Genomic DNA, 12,717 nt, shown 5'->3' on the forward strand with positions numbered 1-12,717 from the left:
GTGACTGGCCTTTCCTAATTCTAAGACAAAAGGACTGTTATACAGAGGTATATATACAAGAAGATTTAGAGCAGAGGTCCCAATAGCGTAATATTAGCGCGTTGGATTTTCATGCTGGCGACTTGGATTCAATCCCCCTTGTGTACAATATTTTTTTTTCTATTTCAACTCGATTTTACGTTTTTTTCCCAGAATCGGACGGAAGACCTCTCGTTGCTCGCAACGAGATCGTTTCTAATTATTCTTCTTCTTATTATTTTTTTTGACAAAATTTTGTGCAGGCGATTTCTCGAAAACTATTCAGCGGTTTTTCATGAAACTTTCACAAAATATGTGTCATTATATGAAGTTGTTACATCCGAAGAGAAATTTGGAAAATTCGCTTCTGGTGCCAAGTTATGGACAATTTCCTGATTTTAAAATGAGATATTGTCGCGCACTTTTATCGAAAATGGCTAAGTATATGATAATTAAATGGAGTATCATCTAATTTTTAATTGTCTAAATTATTTTTTTTTAATTTAAGTTCGATGTTTTGGGCAATTTGGAAAGACATTTTGACTTCTATTACCAAAGTGAATATAATGTAATAGATTTATAAAAAAAAGTTGTTTATGATTACAAAATTAGTACGAAACAAATGGTATGGTTTTATTCACTTATTTCCAAATTCATATGATACAAGTATTTACGGGAACAATGACATGATGTCCATTCAATTTCTTGCAATTTTGATGTAATTCTGATTTATGCTTTATCTTAATCACACATGCAATCGAAATTGCTATAAATGTAATTGACTATTGCAAGTTGGCGTTAAAGGAATACAAAATGTATTTTAAACCTAGGAAAGTGAATAAACTTGCAATGCAGTGACGACTATTATTATGAAGCAAATGCCAGAATTTCATAACAATTTCTCAAGGCAATGTGTTATCGTTGGCCAATGCAGGTTGCACGGCTATCAAAAGGGCCAATACAGGCAAAGTGAATCTCCTTTCTCCCCCTCTCTATCTGTAGTCAATCGGGCATTACAAGGCTCTCTTAAGGTCCAATGCAGGCATTGGCTGACTCTCTCAAGGTTCAATGCAGGCAATGGGCGACTCTCTTAAAAGCCAATGCAGGCATTGACTGACTCTCTCAAACTCCAATGCAGGCATTGGCTGACTCTCTCAATCTCCAATGCAGGCATTGGGTGACCTCATAAGAGCCAATGCAGGCATTGGCTGACTCTCTCAAGCTCCAATGCAGGCATTGGGTGACCTCATAAGAGCCAATGCAGGCATTGGCAGACTCTCTCAAGCTCCAATACAGGCATTGGGTGACCTCATAAGAGCCAATGCAGGCATTGGGCGACTCTCTCAAGCTCCAATGCAGGCATTGGGTGACCTCATAAGAGCCAATGCAGGCATTGACTGACCCTCTCAAGCTCCAATACAGGCATTGGGTGACCTCATAAGAGCCAATGCAGGCATTGGGCGACTCTCTCAAGCTCCAATGCAGGCATTGGGTGACCTCATAAGAGCCAATGCAGGCATTGACTGACCCTCTCAAGCTCCAATGCAGGCATTGGGCGACTGTCTTGAGAGTCAATGCAGGCATTTGGCGACTCTCATAAGAGCCAATGCAGGCATTGGGCGACTCCAATAAAAGCCGATGCAGGCATTAGGCGACTCTCTTGAGAGCCAATGCAAGCATTCGGTGATTTTTGAAAGACTCTAAAGACTGATCCAATCCAGGCATTGTACATTCCGTCGTACATATAGGGGATGCAGGCATGGGAATACTTTTCGTACAACTAATGCAAATACAATATTTCTTGTAAAATATAATTATAATTATAAATATCGTCTTTGTCAAACCTGGTTTTTATTGCAGACTTTATAAATCAAGTGATGATGAATGATCAATTTTAACCTTTATTTCAATAATAAAGAAGGATTAGCAGAAAAGTAAAATTAAATAAAACGATGTATTTTCAAAGATAGGTTGATAAAAATTATTTGTGAAGAATCTTATTGCATTGTCAAAATGTTGTCTTCTTGATTCCTAATCCTTTTTGTCTGTGCAGTTCCCAGTACTTCTCCTGAAAATAGATTCGGAGTTAGTTACACAACATTGTTTCATGTAAATCTCATTTTCGGCATTGTCTCACCAAATAATTGCAATTTGTCGTCTTGTCCCAGCGTAATAGTATTAGAATATGCTCTAAATATTAATTCCAATGATTCTTGAGAAGATTTTTAATTTTATGTATTCATGTAATCATCACTAAATGAACAAATAAGTCACAATATTGAATATTAAATACCTCGGCCACCATGTTAACAAACAGGCTCAGGTCTCATAGAATCATCCCAGACTGTAGAGTAATGTAGACGTAGATTCCATCTGTGTATCACTCAACATTTTAAAATCTGTTGTTGTGAGGTGTGTTGTATTTGTATTATTTCATCATGATTATTATTAGTAACATTAAGTTTCTTGAACATTCCAGAGTGGTCAACATGTTCGGTCATTTTTCTAGAACATTCTTGAACTTTGTGCATGTCCAGAACTTTCCAGTAATATCATGTATTTACAATTTCTAGAATATTCTAGATTTATATTACTGTATAAATACCCTGTCAATTCGATGCAGAGATAGAATTGTCGTATAAGCATCATTGAGGTATTACTGGGATATAATTTCACTGGGACATTGTGTGCAGCAACGGACACTCTGATGTATGTATTTTTAGATTTTTGCTAAGTTTGTACTTAATGATTTGTATATTACTGTAAATAAATTATTGTTAAGTTTAAACTGTGTGATTGATCTTTGCTGGCATTTAGGGTTATTCTGACCCATAGCAGAATTGGGGGCTCGTCCGGGATAAAGAATTTCTTGCACTTTTGCAGTTCATTGTCAGAAATTTGTTAATTAAATTGTTAAATTTGATTATAAGCCAGCAGAAATCAACATGGTGTTTTCGGTCACAGACTTTCTTAGTTCACCAAGTGTTCAGGTTTTTGATACGTTAAAAAAGGATGACTTGATCGCATTAGGTTTGCATTTTGGGTTAGATGTTAAATCCTCTCAGAGAAAGCAAGACATTAGAATTAAGGTTGCAAACAAACTAGTAGAAGAAAACATCTTTGAAAAATACGATCTTCCAGAATATACAGTTAAATCAGAGTTAGGCTCTTACAAAATGGCAGAATATCAGTTTCAATTAGAGTTAGAGAAAATGCGATTAGAAAGAGAAAAATTAGAAAGAGAAGAGCGAGAAAGAGACAGAGAAAGAGAAAGAGAAGAACGAGAGCGTGAACGAAAATTTGAATTAGACAAATTAGAAAGACAAGAGCACTTTGAGTTAGAGAAATTAAGATTACAGCACCAACCAGAACCGTCATTTGTCAAGAATGAATTTGACGCAGCAAAAAATATTAGATTAGTTCCAAAATTTCAAGAAAAATCTGTAGACAAGTATTTTCCCCAATTCGAAAAAGTCGCAGAAAATCTTAAATGGCCACAAAATGTTTGGTCAACAATGTTACAAAGTGTACTGGTTGGCAAAGCAGCAGAGGTATACTCTGCACTAGGGGTAGCTGAAAGTTCAGACTATGAGAAGGTCAAAGCAGCAATATTAAAAGCATATGAATTAGTACCTGAAGCATATAGACAAAAATTCAGAAAGTATAGGAAGTTTGATAATCAAACATTTGTTGAATTTTCACGAGAGAAAGAAGATTTATTCGATCACTGGTTTAGATCTAAGAAACTTGATAAAACTTTTGCTAATTTGCGCCAAGTCATCCTGGTAGAAGAGTTTAAGGAATGTGTTACTCAAGATTTGAAAACACATCTAGAAGATAAGAATGTTAAAACTCTTGAAGAGGCAGCAGTCATATCTGATACTTATGCTCTGTCTCATAAAAAGAATTTTGTATCAAGATCTCAGACTAGCAGTAATTCTACAAATTCAGACACATATAAAAAGAGTGGTTCAGGGTCTCAGTCTTTCACAAGTTCCCAGTCTCCATCCCAAGGTGGTTCTAAGTCCGGTCCAGGACGTTTTGAAGGATCTTCTGGAATAGGGTCGCTTCCTACTTGTAGTTATTGTAAGAAAAAAGGTCATCTGATCAGTGAATGCTTTAAACTTAAGAGAAAAAATGACTTTGATAAAACTCAACCACATGCTTGTGCGGCAGTTAGAGGAGATAGAGAAGCCTTAGTTTCGATTTGTTCTGACACTCCTGATGTCCAGGGTTCACAGTCCAGTTCTATTGATTCTATGGAGGATTATAAGCCCTTTATGTCTCAGGGATTTGTTTCACTCGGTGACTCTAGCGAAATAAAACCTGTCCAGATTTTGAGAGATACTGGTGCTGCACAGACGTTATTGTTAGAGGGCGTGCTTCCTTTGTCTGAGCAGACTTCTACTGGTGGGTCAGTTTTATTACAGGGTGTGGAGCTAGGCGTCATTGATGTTCCCCTGCATAGAATTAGTTTGAAGTCAGATTTAGTTACTGGACCTGTTATCGTAGGTGTTCGACCTACTCTTCCTGTTCCAGGCATTTCTTTGTTGCTAGGCAACGATTTAGCTGGTGGAAAAGTTGTACCAGATCCTATAGTTTGTGAGAAAATCACTCCAGATGTCATGTGCGATGATGAAGATGATGACATTTATCCAGCCTGTGCTGTTACTAGAGCGATGGCCAGAAGACGAGAAATGGAGGCAGACCATACTCAAGCCTTTGACGAGACGAATTCCTCTGTTGATATTGATTTGAATGACACTTTCTTATCTGACCTTGATGGCACTCAAACAAGCATGGAACCACACAATATCAAGAAGCAAGAGAAGAAAGAACTGTTACCAAAATTTGGTGGTGAGGATGATGAGTTGCATCCAATAGTTAGCCAAGGCAAGGACATCCTCAGCTGAGAACGTTTACTCTCTGAACAACATAAAGACCCAGATATCATTCAACTTAGTAAGAGGGCACTTCCACCAGAAGAGGCTACTAAAGTTGGAGAATGCTTCTATATGAAAGATGGCATCCTTATGCGAAAATGGCGACCACCTGACGCTTCCCCAGATGAAGTGTGGCGTGTTGTTCACCAGATAGTGGTCCCAGCTGCTTATCGTCGAGATGTCATGAGTTTAGCTCACGATACACCTATGGCTGGTCATTTAGGTATCAATAAGACTTATAATAGGATTTTGAGTCATTTTTATTGGCCTAAGCTAAGGAAGGATGTTTCTGAGTTTTGTAAGTCGTGTCATGTCTGTCAGATGGTAGGTAAACCGAATCAGAAGATACCATCCGCCCCTCTCCAACCAATTCCAGCTTTTGAAGAACCGTTTAGTCGAGTGTTGGTGGATTGTGTAGGACCTTTGCCTAGGACCAGATCTGGAAACCAGTATTTACTTACCATTATGTGTACATCCACTCGGTTTCCTGAAGCCATACCTCTTAGGAATATAAAGGCAAAGAGCATAGTTAAGGCCCTAACCAAGTTTTTCAGTTTTGTAGGAGCACCCAAGGCAATTCAGTCGGATCAAGGCTCAAATTTTATGTCGGGGTTGTTCCAGCAAGTCATGCATGAGTTGGGTATTAGGCAGTATCGATCAACTGCTTATCATCCTGAGTCCCAGGGAGCGCTAGAACGTTTTCATCAAACCCTAAAAACAATGCTGAAGACCTATTGTTACCAGTATGAGAAAGACTGGGATGAAGGGGTTCATCTTGTACTATTTGCTGCACGAGAAGCAGTCCAGGAGTCTCTTGGGTTCAGTCCTTTTGAATTGGTGTTCGGTCATACAGTTAGAGGTCCTTTGAAATTGTTGAAGGAAAAGTGGCTGACTGAGACTAGTGATCTTAATCTTTTAGATTATGTGTCTGATTTCAAAGAAAAACTTTACAATGCTTGTAAATTAGCACAAGAAAATTTGAAGAGTTCTCAGATGAAAATGAAAATGTGGTATGACAAAGATGCCAGAAATAGGGTGTTTAAGCCAGGTGATAAGGTTCTTGTATTTTTACCTATTCCTGGTCATCCTTTACAGGCCAAATTTTATGGCCCTTATGAAATTGAAAGCAAGATCAGTGATGTAAACTATGTGGTTAAGACACCAGGTCGACGTAAAGAGAAACGGGTTTGTCACATTAACATGTTAAAAGAGTATTTTGAAAGGTGTGACCGAAATTCTGTAAAACCAGTTTCCACTTTAGCCAACGCTAAGACTGTTCAAAATTGTATTGAGAGTGATACGAGTGTAGAGATGAATGAGAAAGATTGTAATCAGAGTGTTCTTTTGAAAAACTCAGAAATTTTGGCTGATTTTGATGCCAAACTTGGACATTTGAACATTAACCAAAAAGAACAAGTTAAAAACTTGATGAATGAGTATCATCAAATCTTCTCGGATGTTCCAAAGAAAACTAATGCAGCTTGTCATGATGTTATAGTTGGCGACGCTCTGCCTATCAAACAACATCCGTACCGTCTGAATCCAATAAAATTGCAGTACCTAAGAAGGGAAGTGCAGTACATGTTGGACAATGACATTGTTGAACCTAGTAAAAGTGATTGGAGCTCACCGTGTATTCTTGTACCAAAACAGGATGGTTCGTACCGATTATGTACAGACTTTAGAAAGGTGAATTCTGTTACCAAAACTGATTCATATCCAATACCTAGAATTGATGACTGTATTGACAGCATTGGAAACGCCAAATTTGTCAGTAAATTTGACCTGTTGAAAGGCTACTGGCAAGTGCCGTTAACAGAAAGAGCAAAAGAAATATCTGCTTTTGCTACACCAGATGGACTTTATCAGTATAAAGTAATGCCTTTTGGCATGAAAAACGCACCGGCTACATTCCAAAGGATGATTCACTCCCTTCTTCAAGACCTTGAGGGATGCGAGGCCTACATTGATGATGTCGTCATATACAGCGACACATGGGACGAACATCTCCGAATCATGCGTGCTTTATTTGACATTTTAGCTAAAGCAAACTTAACTGTGAACCTTGAGAAGAGCGAATTTTGTCATGCCTATGTAGAGTATTTAGGTCATAAAGTAGGTCAAGGTTATGTTACACCCATTATGGCTAAAGTGGAAGCTATTGCAAAGTTCCCGATTCCTACAAACAAGAAAGAGTTAATGAGGTTTTTGGGCATGGCTGGGTTTTACAGAAAATTTTGTCCAAATTTTTCCTCAGTAGTTAGTCCACTTACAAATCTTTTGCAGAAGAGGGTTAAGTTTGAATGGACAAAGGACTGTGAAAAATCCTTTCATAAAATCAAATCTGTCCTTATGAGCAACCCAGTTCTGTCAACTCCAGATTTTTCTAAGCAATTTAAGCTTACTGTTGATGCTAGTGATGTTGGAATCGGGGCAGCTTTGTTTCAAGAACATAGTGATAATGTAGATAGAGTTGTTTCTTATTTTTCAAAGAAACTTACAAAATGTCAACAAAAGTATTCCACCATTGAAAAGGAATGCCTTGCTTTGTTGTTAGCCTTACAGCATTTTGATGTTTATCTGAATGTTACATTGCATCCAATTCTTGTGTATACTGATCACAACCCCCTGACATTTTTGCATAAATTGTCAAACAAAAATCAAAGACTGACTAGATGGAGTTTGTTGTTACAAGAATACAACATAACAATTAAGCATATCAAAGGCAAAGACAATGTTATTGCAGATGCCTTGTCCAGAGTATCGTGAACATATATGATTTTGTATTAATGTACATATATTTCATTTTAACAATATAAGTTTTCATTGACATTTAAACTTTTTAAGGGGGGAGGTGTTGTGAGGTGTGTTGTATTTGTATTATTTCATCATGTATATTATTAGTAACATTAAGTTTCTTGAACATTCCAGAGTGGTCAACATGTTCGGTCATTTTTCTAGAACATTCTTGAACTTTGTGCATGTCCAGAACTTTCCAGTAATATCATGCATTTACAATTTCTAGAATATTCTAGATTTATATTACTGTATAAATACCCTGTCAATTCGATGCAGAGATAGAATTGTCGTATAAGCATCATTGAGGTATTACTGGGATATAATTTCACTGGGACATTGTGTGCAGCAACGGACACTCTGATGTATGTATTTTTAGATTTTTGCTAAGTTTGTACTTAATGATTTGTATATTACTGTAAATAAATTATTGTTAAGTTTAAACTGTGTGATTGATCTTTGCTGGCATTTAGGGTTATTCTGACCCATAACACTGTTAAGAAAAAAATAAGACATGTATTTAAAAATCCCTAGATAAAACAAACATGAACTGTGTAATGCATTATTATTATTTTTTTTTTGCCAAAAAAAAAAAATCAGACTGAACCATTCCCTTTTGAAAGAGTGGGGCATATAAAAAATTATATGTTGAAGATTAAAAAAAACTTAACAGACCAAATAATTAAGGGGGTACAACCATAAAGCTTTCTATATATCGGAAAATTAGGGGAGAGCTACGGCCCCTGTACCTTTCTTACAAGGAAGAAACTATAAATTGATATCACAAGGTCCATGAGGTGGTTAATAAATACTATAAAGGAGCTATGATTCACACAGAATAATAAGTAAACACGCATCGAAATTTACAAATGTTTCTACGACTACAATTCTTTTTTCTACGCTAGAAATCGAAAACGTACGATTTACTTTAGAAAGAAGCTGTACATCAAAACTGGAAAATCCCGCATCCCAGAAATAACCTTAAACAGTTAAAAGCATTTTCCTTGATTTATATTACTTCGGGAACAGGCAAGTCATTTTAAATAGTTTAAGCATTTGCCAAAATAAACACAATATAGATAAATACATACATTGTACTTACACAATCATCCAAACCTTCAATGTGTCTTAAAAAACTGCAGAGCCTCAGTCGATCTCTGGAACTTTCCGTAGGACGAAGCATTGCTTCAAGAAGACCGCATCGGGTGTTTTTCCACTGCATAATGAAAATTCCATATTTTTGTAATCGTCCACATCTCTGTTGTGTGAATGAGCATCTTCAAATTGGCCTAACTGTTGGGAGATGAACTACGTATCTAGGCTATTTGACGTCACAATATTACAGAAAATAAAATCCGCGAAACGTTATTAGGCTTAGGAGTTTAGAAGACCGTTTGAAAAATACAACGAACGAAAGGACGGATTTTCAGTTACCTATAGTTGTGTGTTTTTTGCTGAAAGATTATACACATGCACACGTAAAGTTTTCTCAATCGAGGCATCGAAATAGTAGACAAGTCTATAGGGCCTAGCAGATTACGTACGATGATCATGATGATTTGGTGTAACGTTTTTCATGGTAAGTAATTTGTACGTCTGTTCATTAACCAGTTATAGATATGAGTGTTTTTGGTCTACTTATAAACATAAAACATACATTTAGACGGCCGATTTTTTTTTCTTATCTAATACTCGGTCCTTGTGGCTACTTTCACTTTTGAATACAGAGGCGTTCAAAAGATGGTGCATCGCAAATTAAATTAATGACGAATTAAAAAAAATCTACAAACAGTGTAATTTAAATCTATTTTTCCTTCACAATCAAATATTGAGGATATTAATTATTTATTTCAGTTCTAAGACCCTCTCCCTACCAGGATGGACATCTAAGTAAATTTGAAGCGAAATCCCGTCCCTACTGTATGAATGTGACAGAGCACGCAAACGCTAGAAAATTTTAGGATTTACAACAAACCAGTAATATACAGATGAAAGTGAATAGTGAAACAATCGAAAAAAGAAAACTCCGGTAAGATTATGTCTTTTGGGGTTTGTTTTTGTTTGAATGTCGGGGATAGAATATTCAATTAATTCTGAAAGGGGGGGGGGGTCTTGAGGATGTTCAAAATTAGTTGTGCTCAAGAAATTGAACATAGATAATATGTCCACTGGCAAGAATTAGAAGGTAATATGCCTCTGGTTATCTTGAAAATAATATATCTAGTCTTGTGAAGTCTTGGGAATGCATAATTAATCGAACTTACTAAATATATTGCCATTCCGTTCTTATAAAGTCTCATAATTTAAAGAAATAAGTTTAAACTATTTGTGAACTACTTAAATCATAAGCAGAATTTTAAAAATTTTTGAAAGAAATTGTAAAAATAATTTTTTGATTTTTTAAAAAAAGAACTTCACTTTATTAAACCCTACATTATTTTCTCATGTTTCTTTTTCAGGTATACACGGGTTAAAAACTACAATAAAGACCAAAGGAAAAGAAAATGATAGAGGATCGAGAAAACTCGTTAATATGACTTTAAATGAATAACTCATATGCATGACTAAATGTGCCACTATAATTCGTACTATTGATATACTTTAGAAAAATTTTCAGATCATTATACATGTATCAAATGATATTTGTTTTGTGTACATCAGTTCTGGAATTTTCATTCATTTTGGAAATTCACCAAATTCCCCGCAGTGAAATGATGCAAAATTTTAATCAATTACGCCTTAGAACACTGAGTACTTTGTTGTCATTTAACAGCCAAAATCATTTTTATCCTGACATCTTTTCAATGTATAAAATGAATTCACTTTTGTTAAAAAAAAAAGACCAACTTACACTCACTTTTTCTTATGTCCACTACGCTCTATGGTTTTAGAGTTACATATATCTGGCCTCATATTATATTATCAATTTCAAAAAATTAATCTGATATTGTTTATCATTATACAGATTCATGACATGATAATTATTAACGATCACACAGCAATATTTTAAAGAACAGTATGCCAAAGTCAGCCAAGCCTGGGGCTTCAAGGTCTTCAGTAAATGAATGTGTATTCACTAACTATGGAGTCGGTCAATGGCTGCATTGACAGACTGATGTGTAGTCGGCCAATGCCTGCATTGACTGACTACGCAGTGGGCCAATGCCTGCATTGAATGACTGATGTGCAGTGGGCCAATGCCTACATTGACTGACTGATGTGTAGTCGGCCAATGCCTGCATTGACTGACTGATGTGTAGTCGGCCAATGCCTGCATTGACTGACTGCGCAGTGGGCCAATGTCTGCATTGAATGACTGATGTGTAGTCGGCCAATGCCTGCATTGAATGACTGATGTGCAGTGGGCCAATGCCTGCATTGACTGACTAATATTCAGTCTGCATTGCCTGCATTGACTGACTGCGCAGTCGGCCAATGCCTGCATTGACTGACTGATGTGTAGTCGGCCAATGCCTGCATAAACTGACTAATGTGCAGTTGGCTAATGCCTGCATTGACTGACTGATATTCAGTCGGCCAATGCCTGCATTGACTGACTGCGCAGTCGGCCAATGCCTGCATTGACTGACTGATGTGTAGTCGGCCAATGCCTGCATTGACTAACTGATGTGTAGTCGGCCAATGCCTTCATTGACTGACTGACTTTGAAGTCAGCCAATGCCTGCATTGACTGACTTTGGAGTCAGCCCTTGCCTGACATTGATAGACATTATAATCACAATACCTGACTGAGCCTGCATTCATACTGCATAGCAATGGAAATCCTGCATTGAGGAATTGGGAAATGTAAATTATCTGCATTCGCATATAGTTGTATAAACTAACTAGCATTGCAACAATGCAGGTAAGGAGATTTAAAATGGAAAAATAATTCTAGTGAAAATAACTCCATCTGGAATTTCAATATTTTCCTTTTACCAATTTAACTTTATTTTGTTCAACTTTGAAAAGTAAAATTTTGTCAATTTAAATGTGTGCTTCGGAATAGGTTTTTGTAAGATGATGCACGAGCCAATTATAAACAAAGCTTAAAAAGTTGATATTTGCATAAAAAAATAGTTGAGACAAATCAAAATTTAGTTGAGACTCCATAATATGGAGACTTATTGGAGATGATAGATCATGACTTTCTGGTTTGCAGAATCACCTTTTCGTGCGTTGTCAATACTTCCGGTCGTTACGAGATGGAAATTTAAAAAATTCGTAATTTCTAACTTTTTTGTTTTTCAGTATTTTTCAATTATTTTTGGTATGTTAATAGAAACCCTCTTTATAATGCTTACTATTTTATTTGTTTGAATATTGATAAATCGAAACTGTAGATATTAGCATTCGAAAATCTGAAGCGGGTCCAAAATGGCGGCTGTCTCTGTCAACGCCGACATTTCGCAATAGTGGTTTACGGAGGCAGCCAAGCGTTTGCTTTAACGAAAGTAACATAAGAATAAATGAAATGTAAAGGAATACTTGGATTGTCACGTTGTAGTTTCGTTGCAGTTCTGTGTCAAACTAACGTCTTCTATATTTGGTTTTGGCTGGTTTTCAAAGTAGAAAAAGAAAAGACTAAATGTGCAAATAAAGTTTGATACCTAATATCTTTTGTGCATCACGTAAAAATAGATCTTAAATCATATTTATAAGTAAAACTTTTTCATAAAAGAATATCAATGAATATTGTCAGTATAAATCGTAACCACTGTTTTTCCTATGCACATTTGTGTCATCTAAAACTAATGAATAAGACAAAAATAAGAAAACGATTTTTTTTAAAGATCGCTTCATGGAGTTTATTTTAGCTTTCTTGTCTCGAAGACCGGATTCAAGTTATTGAGCATTTCTGATTCCTTGACCATCAAAGGGCGAGCCATGTTTTTCGGCGAAACGTTTCAACCTTTTTCAATTAACTAATCGGGATAATTCAGTTTGGGGATAAACAGGA

The 12,717-nt window shown here is 36.3% G+C and overlaps 1 long non-coding RNA gene across 2 annotated transcripts; it reads left to right on the forward strand.

The window, feature by feature from the left end:
* Positions 1–9,035: 9,035 nt before the first annotated feature.
* On the forward strand, positions 9,036–10,659 carry LOC134244069 (uncharacterized). Of its 2 annotated transcripts, none has more exons than XR_009987161.1 (3): positions 9,036–9,336; positions 9,612–9,796; positions 10,217–10,659. It is a non-coding gene; the product is annotated as an uncharacterized LOC134244069 (long non-coding RNA). The 2 variants fall into 2 exon arrangements; XR_009987160.1 differs by having other exon boundaries at positions 9,038–9,336; positions 9,612–9,786.
* Positions 10,660–12,717: the final 2,058 nt, after the last annotated feature.

The sequence above is a fragment of the Saccostrea cucullata genome, unplaced genomic scaffold, assembly GCF_032062105.1.
Source record: "Saccostrea cucullata isolate Sc308-1 unplaced genomic scaffold, CSIRO_AGI_Scuc_v1 ctg13941, whole genome shotgun sequence".
Taxonomy (NCBI): domain Eukaryota; kingdom Metazoa; phylum Mollusca; class Bivalvia; order Ostreida; family Ostreidae; genus Saccostrea; species Saccostrea cuccullata.